At 40.5% G+C, this 12,342-nt stretch overlaps 1 long non-coding RNA gene across 1 annotated transcript in view; it reads left to right on the plus strand.

The window, feature by feature from the left end:
• Positions 1-12,342, plus strand: part of LOC142367665 (uncharacterized) — a 35,017-nt gene that overhangs the window by 11,981 nt on the left and 10,694 nt on the right. The window contains exon 4 of the long non-coding RNA XR_012767146.1: positions 5,990-6,103. This is a non-coding gene — a long non-coding RNA (uncharacterized LOC142367665). The remainder of the gene's footprint in view (positions 1-5,989; positions 6,104-12,342) is intronic.

Here is a 12,342-nt window from a genome sequence, read left to right on the forward strand (position 1 = left end):
GAAAGAAAATATGACCACCAAAGCTGCATCACACCAGGTGGGGAGTTGTGCTAAAAGCAGCAGGGTTTAGGAAGGTAAAAAATTGCCTTCAAAAGGGACACAGTGTGGTTCAACTGGTTGGGTGGGTGCCCCATGTGCTCCGTGGAAGCTGTTGGTCTTCATCGCAACCGGCCTGTGGGTCATTGTTGCGTCTTATCTCCCCCTTCTTTGCTTATCCTGTTCAGCTACTGTCAAATAAAGGCCTCTAGTACTAGATGAGATCTTTAAAAGAAAAGAATAGCTTGAAAAAGTGTAACATGCTTCTGTTCTTTATTACGGAGAACTGTCATAATTTACAGGCATCAAATGTTCAAAAATACTTATGAGGAGGTAGTATTGGTAGTCATTGGCTTTACAGTGTGGACTGTCAAGCAGGAGAAGCAGGTTTGAGTCACAGCATTGTCTAACAACTTTTCCATTTCCTATTTTGCTGTCAGCTGTGGTTTGTAAGGGTTCGGCATAAAGCATTCATGGTTAGTTTAAGATTTCAATCGATAAGTAATTGATAGGAATAATAATTTAAAAAACATGTTTAGGCTTTTGCTTTTGAGGTTTTCTATACAAATCAGCAGGCAATGAATATACATATACAAATATGAAATAGACAAGATTTTCATGATCTTACCAGAAATGTATTCAGTTTGGTTGCAGACTATCTATTTTACCACAGGAAGTCTCTATCTCAACCCTTTTTAGCTTATTCTATTGATGTGTGTTATGCTCAGGCGTCCGTGTTATCTATGTCTAATTAAGGCTTATATGCTCTATTGCTGAGCCCATGCATGTGTGCATGTGTTGTGACTGATGTGCGTGTCTTCCTGAGGGACCGGTTGTGTCCACTCCAGCATTGATGCCATCACGCACTCATCTACATACCTGACAGCACAGACCTTTCTATCATCTCTGTCTGTGTGCTTCCTCCAGTTCAACCTTTTAGTGTCATGTCTTATTTCCAGCTTCCTTTCCTCTTTTCTTTGTTCACCTTTCTTTGTTGTCCTGTCTAACACTCCTCTACGTTCTTTGCTTTCTCACCCCCTTGCTATTTCTCTCTCCAGGTCAATACTGTGTGTGTTGGGGATTCAACGGTTGCACTTTCTAGATAAACACCCTGTTAGCAGGATTATCCCTGTTGTCCTAACAATGTAAACCCTGGATTAGATGCGACTCTCAAGGGATATATATGCATGGTGTGGTGTGCGCGTGTGTGTACTTGTGTTGCTTTATCCATCTCAGGTCACAATTAGAAAAGGGTTATTTTCAGAATATGTAAGATCACAGAAGATGTAATTCTCTACTGATTCTACACTGTCACAGAAGATGTCACTGCACATAGAAACAACTCATTATAGGCAGTATTTTCACTTCAAACACTACAAAGACCTTTATGCATGTCCTGTGGGTGTATTCAATTCATTCAATATTCAAAGTGCAAAGTCAATTGTAATTTAGTTTAAACCTTCAAAATATTTGTTTATATAACACATTGCAGTTACTTGTACTTTTTAAAATGTAGCTATTAGAAACAACAGTACTCTTCTATATGCCATATCTGTAAAGAACAACAAGAAGTGCTTAGACTGAAGACACAACAGGGTTGGGGGGAGTATTACTGGTTTGATGAATAGGTCTATTAGTATGAAATCTTAAGAATATTTCAGTTCTGAAAAGGTTACAGTGGTGTTGAAATTTTTATGAGCTTCATAGAGCCAAGTAGGTCACAGACTACACACCACAGAGTAATCAACAATGCCAGATATTGTGCTTTTATGACGCGTTATGTGACTATTTCTTGCAACGGTGCAGTAACTTTCTGCAGTAGTGGATCCTGTGAGGTTGCCAGGCAATGAAAATGCAAAGAAGTTACTACTCCCAGCCAGGACAAAGGCTCCATATGCGTACATACTACTGACGAATGCAGTCTGCAATATTTGCCACAAACTGCATATTACTTTTTAAGAGCATTTCTACAAAAGGGCAATCTTCATTCTCACGAGCTTTCTTTAACAAGTGAAGTCCTCATATGGTGGAAAGAGGGGTGGAAGGTACAATGGTGTGCTTTTAACCATGGGTGCTTTTAAAACTACAAACTAAAACTACTTGGTTGTGGTTAAGATGGTTTGGACTAAAATACATAGTGCGTATTCAACCTCTGTCACCATGATGAAAATCTTTTTTCATAATTCAAATGCAATTGCTCTCAGTACCGCTAGAGGCCACATATTGATGGAACTTTGCCACTGATTGTTATTGCCTACATGAATAAACGTCCCGTGGGGTAATTTTAGAGAGGAGAACAGTCTTGTTACGATATAACCAACTGAGAAAAGTAGCTTGTAAAAGAATTTGACATAACCGAAAATGACCACCTCTTTGCAATCTGTTGCCATCTGTGCATCTAAGTTTGAATGTAGTATTTTTCATTGATTTAAAATCAAATGTCATAACAGTGGACACATTTGTTTATTTCCCCTCAGAGTGTCAGCTTCAGCCAAACTAAAAGCACAAACATGTACGCTGACTCACTGGTATGACTGGATACTCCTCCTGGCTTGTGTCTTGATATGAAATCAGTGCTTTTTTATTTCATGTTGATGGGAGGGCAATGTACCTATTTGAAAAAGTAACGGAATGACAGCTTTTTCAATTGCAAAACTGATGCATCAAATAATTAATTCCAACAAAAAAGTAATATAGCTACTGTAAACATTTATATGGACATTTGATGTAGTCTACACAGTTTTTGGTCCACCACTGGACACAACACAAATTATTGCTGTCTGTCATAATTGACATCAGTGTGACTTTTGAAGCACTTTGTATTGTTATACAATAGAAGAGGTCAGATGGGCCGATGCATATGTAAGATTTCTTCCGAATGAGTAGAAGATCCATGATGATGCATATTTGTTTTCTGGTATTCCAAATACTACCGTACATGTTATATTTAGTTCAAATTAGTGTACAGCTCATATTGTACTTTATATAGTGCTCATACAATTTGAGTGAATGCACCATAAGTGTAATAACAATCTTCTCTTGGTGAAATTACAAAAATGTAAATTGGGAACAACCAGTTTAAACCCTTGCTCCTATATTTTCTGCTATGCCCTCATTTCCCTCCATGATCACCTAATTTATTCATTTCCGTGTCCGTAATCATAAATGGCCTAAGGTGATCAAGTTTTCTACACATAATTAATGCTTATAGAGCAAATGAAACCATATTATAAGACTATAATTCTTTTTTTTATTACAAATTTTTTGGGAGTCTAAAATGTACAATATTAACACATTTAAATTAATTTGTGCCATTACTGCAGGTATAACTTCTTTACATTTGGAAACGGTGAATGAATCTGTAAGTGTTTGGGTAACCAAAGTAATGGTGAAGGGGTGGAGGGGAAGGAGGGGAAGGAGCTGAAAAGAAATGAAGGCAGGGAAGCGGGTAAAGGGGTTCTTGAGAAGGCTGGGTGAGTGCTGTGGTGGTGATGAGGAGGTGAAAGGTCAAAGGTCACCCCCCCACACACCGAATGATATCTCCTGTGCCAGAGAGGCAGTCACGACCAGGTCAGCGGAGGTTCAGGTGTCAGTGAGAGACGACTGACTGACATGCTCAAGCGGGACGCCTCCTGTGCTTCATCCCCGTTGGACCTTTCATCCTTCCTTCCCTCCTTCTCCCCGTCACTCCTCCATGACCCATCCTTCCCTTCCTTCAGCCACTACCTTCTTTACTCTCTTCACTAACTCTACACACAGAGCCCCAGCCCTGTCATCCCCTCATCCTTCCCCCTTGCTTTCTCCCACTCACCTTCTTTTTCACCCCTTAAGCTAAACATTACCACAGGGCTTCACTCAGCAGGCCAGGCTGACTTGGGCAGCTCTCTGTGGGAGTGCATTTGTCTTCACTTCACTGTCACACACTCACACAAACACTTGCAAATACTGCAAATGGATAACTTGGGTCGTTGATGGACAGTCTTACACAGAAAATTGTTAGTGTAATTACAAGTATAAAATTGCTTTAAATTCGAACATACTGGGTCTTTTACTAAATTTCTGCAATGCCTTTTGGTTAGGAAAACACATTGTTCAAAGGACTTTATTGTACATACTTTGCACATGTGGAAACCACAGGACAAAGATGTCCACTTCAGGCAAAGCCAAGCTTGATTTACTGTACCTCCCTGTGCAAGAACTGAAAAACATTGTTTGGGTTGAACTTCTGAAAAGCTCAATGTTCATTGTCATGTACACAGTGATGTCACTGCCAGTGATTGTATTAACCTTCACAGATTTATGTTGGTCATTTTGTCCTATGGGACAATACAACTAAATGTGTTCTTCATTTAACACATACAAGTGCTCATTTCCTTCTTTGGATGCTTCCATTAAATCAATATAATGGCTTTATACTGTAGATTTTATTCCTTTAGAAAGGCTTTGCGCATTCTATTGCTGGTAGCTGTATCCTAATCAAAGCCACAGTAATACCATGAAATTCCACATCAGAGAAACTATATTTACATGTCAGCATACATATTCAATATGAAATGTTACAATGTCGGATGCTGTACTAACTGTACTAATTATTGACTCCTTCTGAGCTGGTTGCTTGCCAGAGCTGATAGTTAATTACAGCTGACCTTAATGCTGCTCTCAGTAATGCTGTCACTTCTACAACTAGTGGTGATGGATGAACAAAATGTATCCATTATTTACTGTCATAGCCACTATGACGCCTATTTCTTGTTTCACACTAAAAAACTATATATATATATATATATTGAGGTTGCTTCTGGAATAACTGTTTTATTACTTTTTTTATATAGAACCATCACCATTGCTAATGAGCCAGGATAAAACCAAAGCTACCACTGTTCATTCCTTCAGTTTCATAGGTTTATTTGGGAATGGCAGCTAACGTGTAGTTAAAGTCAATGTTTTTGCAAATAAATAACATGGTTTATAGTCAGCCAACAAAAACACAAAATTTAGGGAAACATTGTGTACAGTTAAAAAGAAAGATAAAAAAGAAAAAGAACATGCTTGAGCGACAGTTCTTATTTACTACTCAGACCCTCACAACATTAAATCCCTTTCATGCTAGTCAAAGAAGCCACAAACACCCTCTAACATGTGATTTTTTTCTTTGAGTTGTGGTTGACTGTGGTCCGTGCCTGTTATGAAAGAAATAACAAGCAGTAGAGTAATGGAAACAGAGACCAAACCACATCCATCCATCCATTTTCTACACCCGCTGAAACCAACCCAGGGTCGCAGGGAGGCTGAAGCCTATCCCAGAAGCCATTGGGCAAGAGGCGAAGTACACCCTGCACGGCCGCGAGTCAACACAGGGCCAACACACTGTACACACTCATTCTCAGGGACAATTTAAAATCAATCCTCATACATACCTGCAAATTATGGAGTTTAGAAATGACATTTTCCTGATAAGAACATGCATGTTATACTGATTCTCTGTACATGTGGAATAATCCAATATCCGTCATTTCACATTTTAGCACATATAAAACTGTTAAAATCTACCAGTGATTTTTAACACTTTTTTAAATTGATCTAAAGGCGTAAACACGTGCAATCAAACTTAATACGTGCACAAAGGTGACATTTTTGTGGCTACATAAGCCTAAATATGCCTTGAGATGCCCAAAACTTTTTTTTAGGTCAATTGTGCTCATCACATTGAATGTATATGCTTCTCAAATAAGAATCTGTGATTATTCAAACTATCTTAATTGACATAACACACTGTGTGATGTCAGTCATATAATTCAGCAGAACTTTAGCTGATTACAGCTCCTAATACTGGCAATTCAAAAGACAGTGCAGTGTTTTTTTTTTCCTGGGCTGTATAAGTATTTTACCTCGTATTTTTGTCAGTGTATCTTGTGTGTGAACAGGAGTATTCATAACTATTTCCCATGTGCAGAACGTACCTCACCCTGAAGGCATGGATGAGCTTCTCATCACTCTCTTACTGTCTCATCATCGTGCTGACTGGCATGCCTGAGGACACGAGACAGCTTGACATAGGCACTGGCAGGTATGCACACACAGACATGCACTCTGGCAGGTGCAGACTGCACGGGAGGCTACCAGTCGCTTCTTCTTTGTTGCTTTTCATTAACTTGTCTCATACAATCAAAGACTGTCAGCAGACGTGAAAGACGGAGAACGAAAAACGGAAAAGAGAGAGGGATTGCTTACTTCTTTTAACAGATATGAGTCTGTTCACACAGCCGTCTCTAAAATTAAACTTCCCTTTTCTTTCTGATATCATGTGTTGTTTATTGCTCTGCAGATGCCCTCAGGAATTTTGTGCACACAGATGTACACATAAATATATTGGGGAGAAAATATGGCAATAAAAGTGCGAGTGCTCTGGGCAGCGTGCATTCTATACTGTCAGCTCATCTCCAGAAGTGCACACCTGCATGTTCCACAAAAAAAAGGCAAGGGGTATCTTTAAAATGCTATCAGGACTTAAGTGAAATGCCACAGTTTAATGAAATAATGCCAAAATACATTTACCTCCCAGCATAAACCCATGGCTTATTTCTTTGGTTTAAGGAGTCGCGTCACTCTGCTAAAGGTTAAAGGGAAGATATTCTAATCAGGGACACTTTACACAACAGCAGCTCAATAAGGTCAACTGGTGTCAAAGCATTCAGGTTGGAGGCAGGAATGTGTGTAAATACAAGTGTGTGTGTGGCTACTTTGTATTCACTGTCTTTATTTTTCTGTTGCTTGTGCAGGCACTCCAAACTTTGTCTTCTTTTGAGTCCCTGATTGTTTCTTTTCTTACCATGTACCATTTCTCTATTAGATATCAAAGGAACACATACATAAACCAATGCATGCACACTTAAACTGAGTCGCATGTAAACGGCTGGTGTGTGATGGGGTGATCCGCTAGCCGATCAGTTGTATTGATTATTGGGCCAGAGGAGGCTGGTGGAGCAGCAGCAGTAATTAGGGCTTTTTGGTGTGGATTAGCTGAGAGAAAAGGTCACCCACTCAACATCAGTGGCAGGACCACAGGCAGGGATGGGGGGGGGGGGGGGGGGGGTAGATGGGTGAAGGAGATTGTCCCCAAAAGTGATGAGCACAATTGGCAGGGCCATGTGCATATAGATCTATGGATGGATATACACTCATAGATAGATATAGGTAAGATTTCTGATTTATTACAGGCCTAGATCTTATTTCTGGCACTTTTTGGGCTTGAGTTTTGGTGTTGTGGAACTGCCTGACAATTTCAAGGTAAGACAAGGCAAGACTAAACTTTTTGTAAAAAAAAAAAACTCCACTGTATTTGGAAGAAAATCCAAATCTGGTAAACAGTCTCTTTTTACCTTATGACTTTGCTGTTGGTAGTTACTGACAGATGTTCCCAGATTTGTCATCTCCTTTCTAAAGGTGTCTTTGTCTTCAGTGACACCTCTTCTTCTCTATCATCAGATGTTTGCTCAAGTTGCTTATTTATACATGGGATTTGGCATGGAGCAAAATTTGCATTGGTTGGCTGGCATGGTGAAGTCAGTGCAGTGTGTGGCCCCACTGATCTGCACTTTTGTGTTGTCACGTACAGCTCATACAAATTCTATGGCTTTGTATTAAAATCACTAATGGGAGGAGTTTCACGTTGTGCCTAGGGACAGAATCTATTAATTCATTCATTTCTTTACAGTGATGTTGTGTCTTTACCAAGCTTAACTAATCAATTTGGTAAGTACCTATTAAAAATGACAAAACAGCAAAAAGAAGATCCATGCACTTTTAAAGGGAAAACAATGCACAGATCATGCAAAGACATACAAATACTTCAGTTAACTGTGAAATTATACCTTTTGTACTACTGCATTTGTACCATTTTGATTACGTCATACCTTTTCTCCTTGTGCCTTTAGAACTGCAATTTTATGTCTCAGTGGTATGGCAGGCCTGAGTGTATCTGTAGTAGGTCATGACCCTCCCACACTGCGAGCTGGACAAACAGGACTGTGGAGCTGCAAGATGGCATGGAATGTTCCTTTTGTTTTTGTTTGGTCAGACACAAATGCAGGAAAATTCCACCATTTGCACTTAGAAATGTAGATTATAAAAAATTAAAAAGATGATCATTATATGACTGTAACAAAACCAAATAAGGTACAGCATAGCTCTGTGTTACAACTGTGTATTCATTGTCCCTTCTTTACTCTTTGAGATGGCTGCTTGACAAGTTGCTGTAAATTTTATTAATTATTACCGCTGCACTTAAACATATATGTGTGATGCCATTCACACCCACTTGTCATGCATATCCCATCAAACATTTGTGAAGTCATATGTTTCTTAAAAAAGTCTTATGTGAAGGATTAAGTGGATGTTTGCTTGTCTGCATTTAAAGTGTGTCAGCTCCCCTTCCTCAGCAGCTCAGAGTAAGACAGCAGCAGCTGTGGGAGAATTGGGAGGACTGGTTTTGTGCAAAGCTGCAGCACTCCTAGTGGTAGAAAGACAGAAGAGGTGCGTTGTTTCTGCAAAACCAACCAGACCAGAGGTGACAACATCTGACTGAACTTCATAAAGATTAGGTTGTCTTGTTCTTGTGTGTTGTTCTTTATCAGTAACAGCAATGCGTGTGTGTTTATATCATAGTTGGTGGAGACAGGGACATGGAAGCATACAGGACTTTTCTGTGTCTATCTATCTCATCAAACGACAATGCACGTGTGCATGTGTGTGTATGTGCATCACAGGAGAAAACTAATCGTGGCACTGTATGTTCCCTTGAATATCCGGGCTCTGGCTGTGTTCATTTGACCATTTTTTTATGTATGAAACAGTATGTATGATTTGTAAATTTCACTGGAAATGGCACGGCAACAGAGGTTCTGAAGAAGTGTTGTGTTGTGTGACAATAAAGGACATACATAACCAAAAGGCGAGCTGGAAACAAACACATGAGGGCCAAACAAACTTTGGCACCTACCAGATTCTAAAGCAGACTGCCGAGCCTTCCAGGCTCACTTATAGCCAGAGGGGATGTATGTCATTTAAAAGCCTTATGCTACTGTAGAGTTTTGATTCATATCTGCAACTGTATGAATATATTATTACAGTGACTGGGACAGGATTATCAATATGTTGGATTATAAACAAAAATGTGCCCAATTTATACTCAAGAATGCATGTAATTAATTGCGTAATCCCTGCAACCTTAGGTACTCCCATTATGGGAAAGAAATTGTTAATTTTTTCTCTATGACACGGTATACAGTATGAATCCTTGTCTGATTGGGTCTGAAAACGGTAGAGGACGGCAACCTGTGCATAATGAACAAACTAAATCTATTTAAGCTACACATTGTGGGGGGGATCTTGCAATATAGAGTTCACCAGAGGGTCAAAAGTGTCACCACATACATCACAGCTGTAGCAGAACGGCACACACAGTTGCCATGGAGATCAGCCATTTTCCCCCCCTGCTGCTCTAAGCCAAACAGTGGTGGGTGGGTGCCAAGACACACATGAAAAAAAGACAAAAAAGGATTGTAAGCCCAGTCTTATGTAAGTGTGTGTGTAAGTCAATGTGTTTATTTGTCCAGGCGTATACCACTTAAGAGACACATGTGTGCCTTCCTTGTGTGATATGACTATCTGTGGTCTCAGCTGTACTCATCAGGAATGCTGCGCAACAATAGCTACGGTACCCGTGGTGGGAGCTGCACAGCGTGATAAAACAGGCAAAATGACGGTGTCAGAAGCTCCATTGAGCATAATCAGGCGGTGGTAGATGGGCTCGACTGTTGGGTTTGGGACCATAAGTCTGGCGATTAAACATGCATGGGGAGAATCTTTCATCACGGGGCGAAACAAAACCGCCCTGCCCTTCCCACGTGTTCCAACATCGCCATGGAAAGTGCCTGTTTCCTTGGCAACTAAACTGGCTCGCTTTGTCACAGGAATGGTGAAGGAGGAGGTGAGGAGGAGCAAACGGGGGTTGGAGGGGTAGGGGGAGGGTGGTGGGTAGAGTGGAGGCATGACACTCTACACTGACCTCCAGCTAACCTCTAGGTGAATGAACCGTACTGATATCCTGTAGTGACGCATTGTTTTTGAATAAACAAAGACGAGTTCCATCACCTGAGTTAAAATTTCACAGGTAAATTGATCTTTTGAGAGTTTAGCCACTGCACAGCCTTAACAGATACTTAATTTGTCTCAGCAAAATATGATACGGAGTAAAGGAAACTAAAAAAATGTTTCTAGAAGTTTACATGTGCTGCCACTGTGCCATGTTAACAAAATGTGTTGTCCAAATGCTCTCTTAAAAACCAGACTCTTTCTTCTACTGCCCCCAGTGGCAAAATGTAAGGCCTGTGAAGGTGATAGAGAAAGGCAAGAAAAAGGGCAGAGTGAAAGAGAAATGACTCAAAGCAGAGAAATGGAGGATATAGTCGTCCCTAAAGTGTGGTGGTGAGAAAAAGACAATGGCTTGTTAACACAGGCAGCCAGACAAAGAGAGGAAGGGAGAGGAAGGGAGACAAAGTGAGACGCCGCTTTCATGTCAACCCACAACTGCTCTCATACCAAATGCTGGTGCGCTAGCTGTAATGTTAACCTAGTGTTTCCCTAATGGGCTTAATGACATATGGAGCACAGATTGCAGCAGGAGCTGGTTCACTTTGAAACCACTGTCGCCTCCCTCAGGGCTTCGCAGGCAGAACATTATGAAGACATGGCAACTGAGGATGCAGGTCATGTCAAGTGAACTTTAATGGTTTCCAACTTAAATCTGAAATGACCTTTATATGACATTAAAGTTCCTATCTGATAGAAAGGATCTCTCAACAGGTGCATTTGTTTTTTTCTTCACTGATTCTCAAAACAGCAAAAATAAAATGCAGGGCAACATTTCCTGAATGATCATTATCTCAAACACCACATGACAATCTTCTGTCTTGTCAATTTTCGTCACCGGCCCATATGACATCTTCCTGAGCATCTCCTTGTGGCATATCGCCCGCCATTTTGTTTCAATTTGTTCCCATCACTGATATCTCCTCATCCTCTCAGCTCCTTTACTTTATCCACATCTCACTTGTCGTCTGGCCATCATTTTGTCTTGGACTGTTACTGATGATATCAGAGTGCTGTTGGGTTTGCAATGTTGGAAAGTGGAGCTAATGGGCTTTCAAATGCTTCGTTGTGAATGGAAGCTGTCAAGACGGGAGAGATAGGATCAGATTTGATTAGGGGGCGACAGCAGAAGCATAAAATCTATTTAAAAAGAGAAGGGAGTTTGTTTCTCTGCATGTCTCTGTGAGAGCAAAACAAAAACTGCATTAGGTACTTGTATGATCATTTACTGCTTTGCCCATGCCTTATTAGATGCCACTGGATCATGTTTATTTCTTAGAAGTCTGTATCCCTGCTGACATTCTCCTTTTCAGTTTTCTATTTCCCATATGTATTCTTCCCCTGCGGAGCAGAGAGCAACACTGCCTCTTTTGGCAGGACGAGGTAAATGTGTTCATCTCTGGCAGATGAATGATGTCAAAGAGGCATATTTATATTCATTTAGGACTGAGGAGGAGGAGAACCCATCTGTAACGGATGTGATAGGACCCACTACATGTGAGTGTGCGCAGCAAGGTGTGTGTCTATGTGGTAGTGTACGCACGTGCGCGTTTGAGCATGTGTTCCAAGGTATCCATCGTTTGTGATAAATGAATCAAGCTTTTGTGTGGGATGATTCCATGTGTGTAAGTCTGTGCGTCTGCGTGCAAGTGAGGTCATTCCCCGGTCACTTGTTCAGGCTGTGTGATGAATGAAGAGGAGAGGTGCCTGCAAAGCCAGAGAGATTTGGGAGAAACATTGTTCCACCGAGTTAAAAATGGTCTTGTGTTGTGCCAGAGGCTGAAGGAACATTACTAAAAAAAACAAAAAAAAAACTGTAAGGCTGCAATTTAAGTGGATGTTCATCATAACCAGGATTTAAAATCAATCTTACCAAAGTAATAAACTTGTAAAATATTAATATTAGCCATGTGATTGTGCAGTGGTTCAATGAGAGGTTTTGCATGTAAATAAGTAGGCCTATCCAAAAATGTGCCCACTCTATGTCTGGCACTTTTTTCCTGCTGGAGAAAATTCAGTGGAAGTGGCCATGTTTGGTTTTCCATGGCAGGCCATAAGGGTCAAAGGCATCTGACTCAACCAGGAAGTATCAGGTTACAGTAGACAGGAAGTTAGTGAGCCAAACAGGAAGGACTTTATGCCGAGAAGGCTACTGAA

This window comes from Odontesthes bonariensis, chromosome 18, assembly GCF_027942865.1.
Source record: "Odontesthes bonariensis isolate fOdoBon6 chromosome 18, fOdoBon6.hap1, whole genome shotgun sequence".
Lineage (NCBI taxonomy): Eukaryota > Metazoa > Chordata > Actinopteri > Atheriniformes > Atherinopsidae > Odontesthes > Odontesthes bonariensis.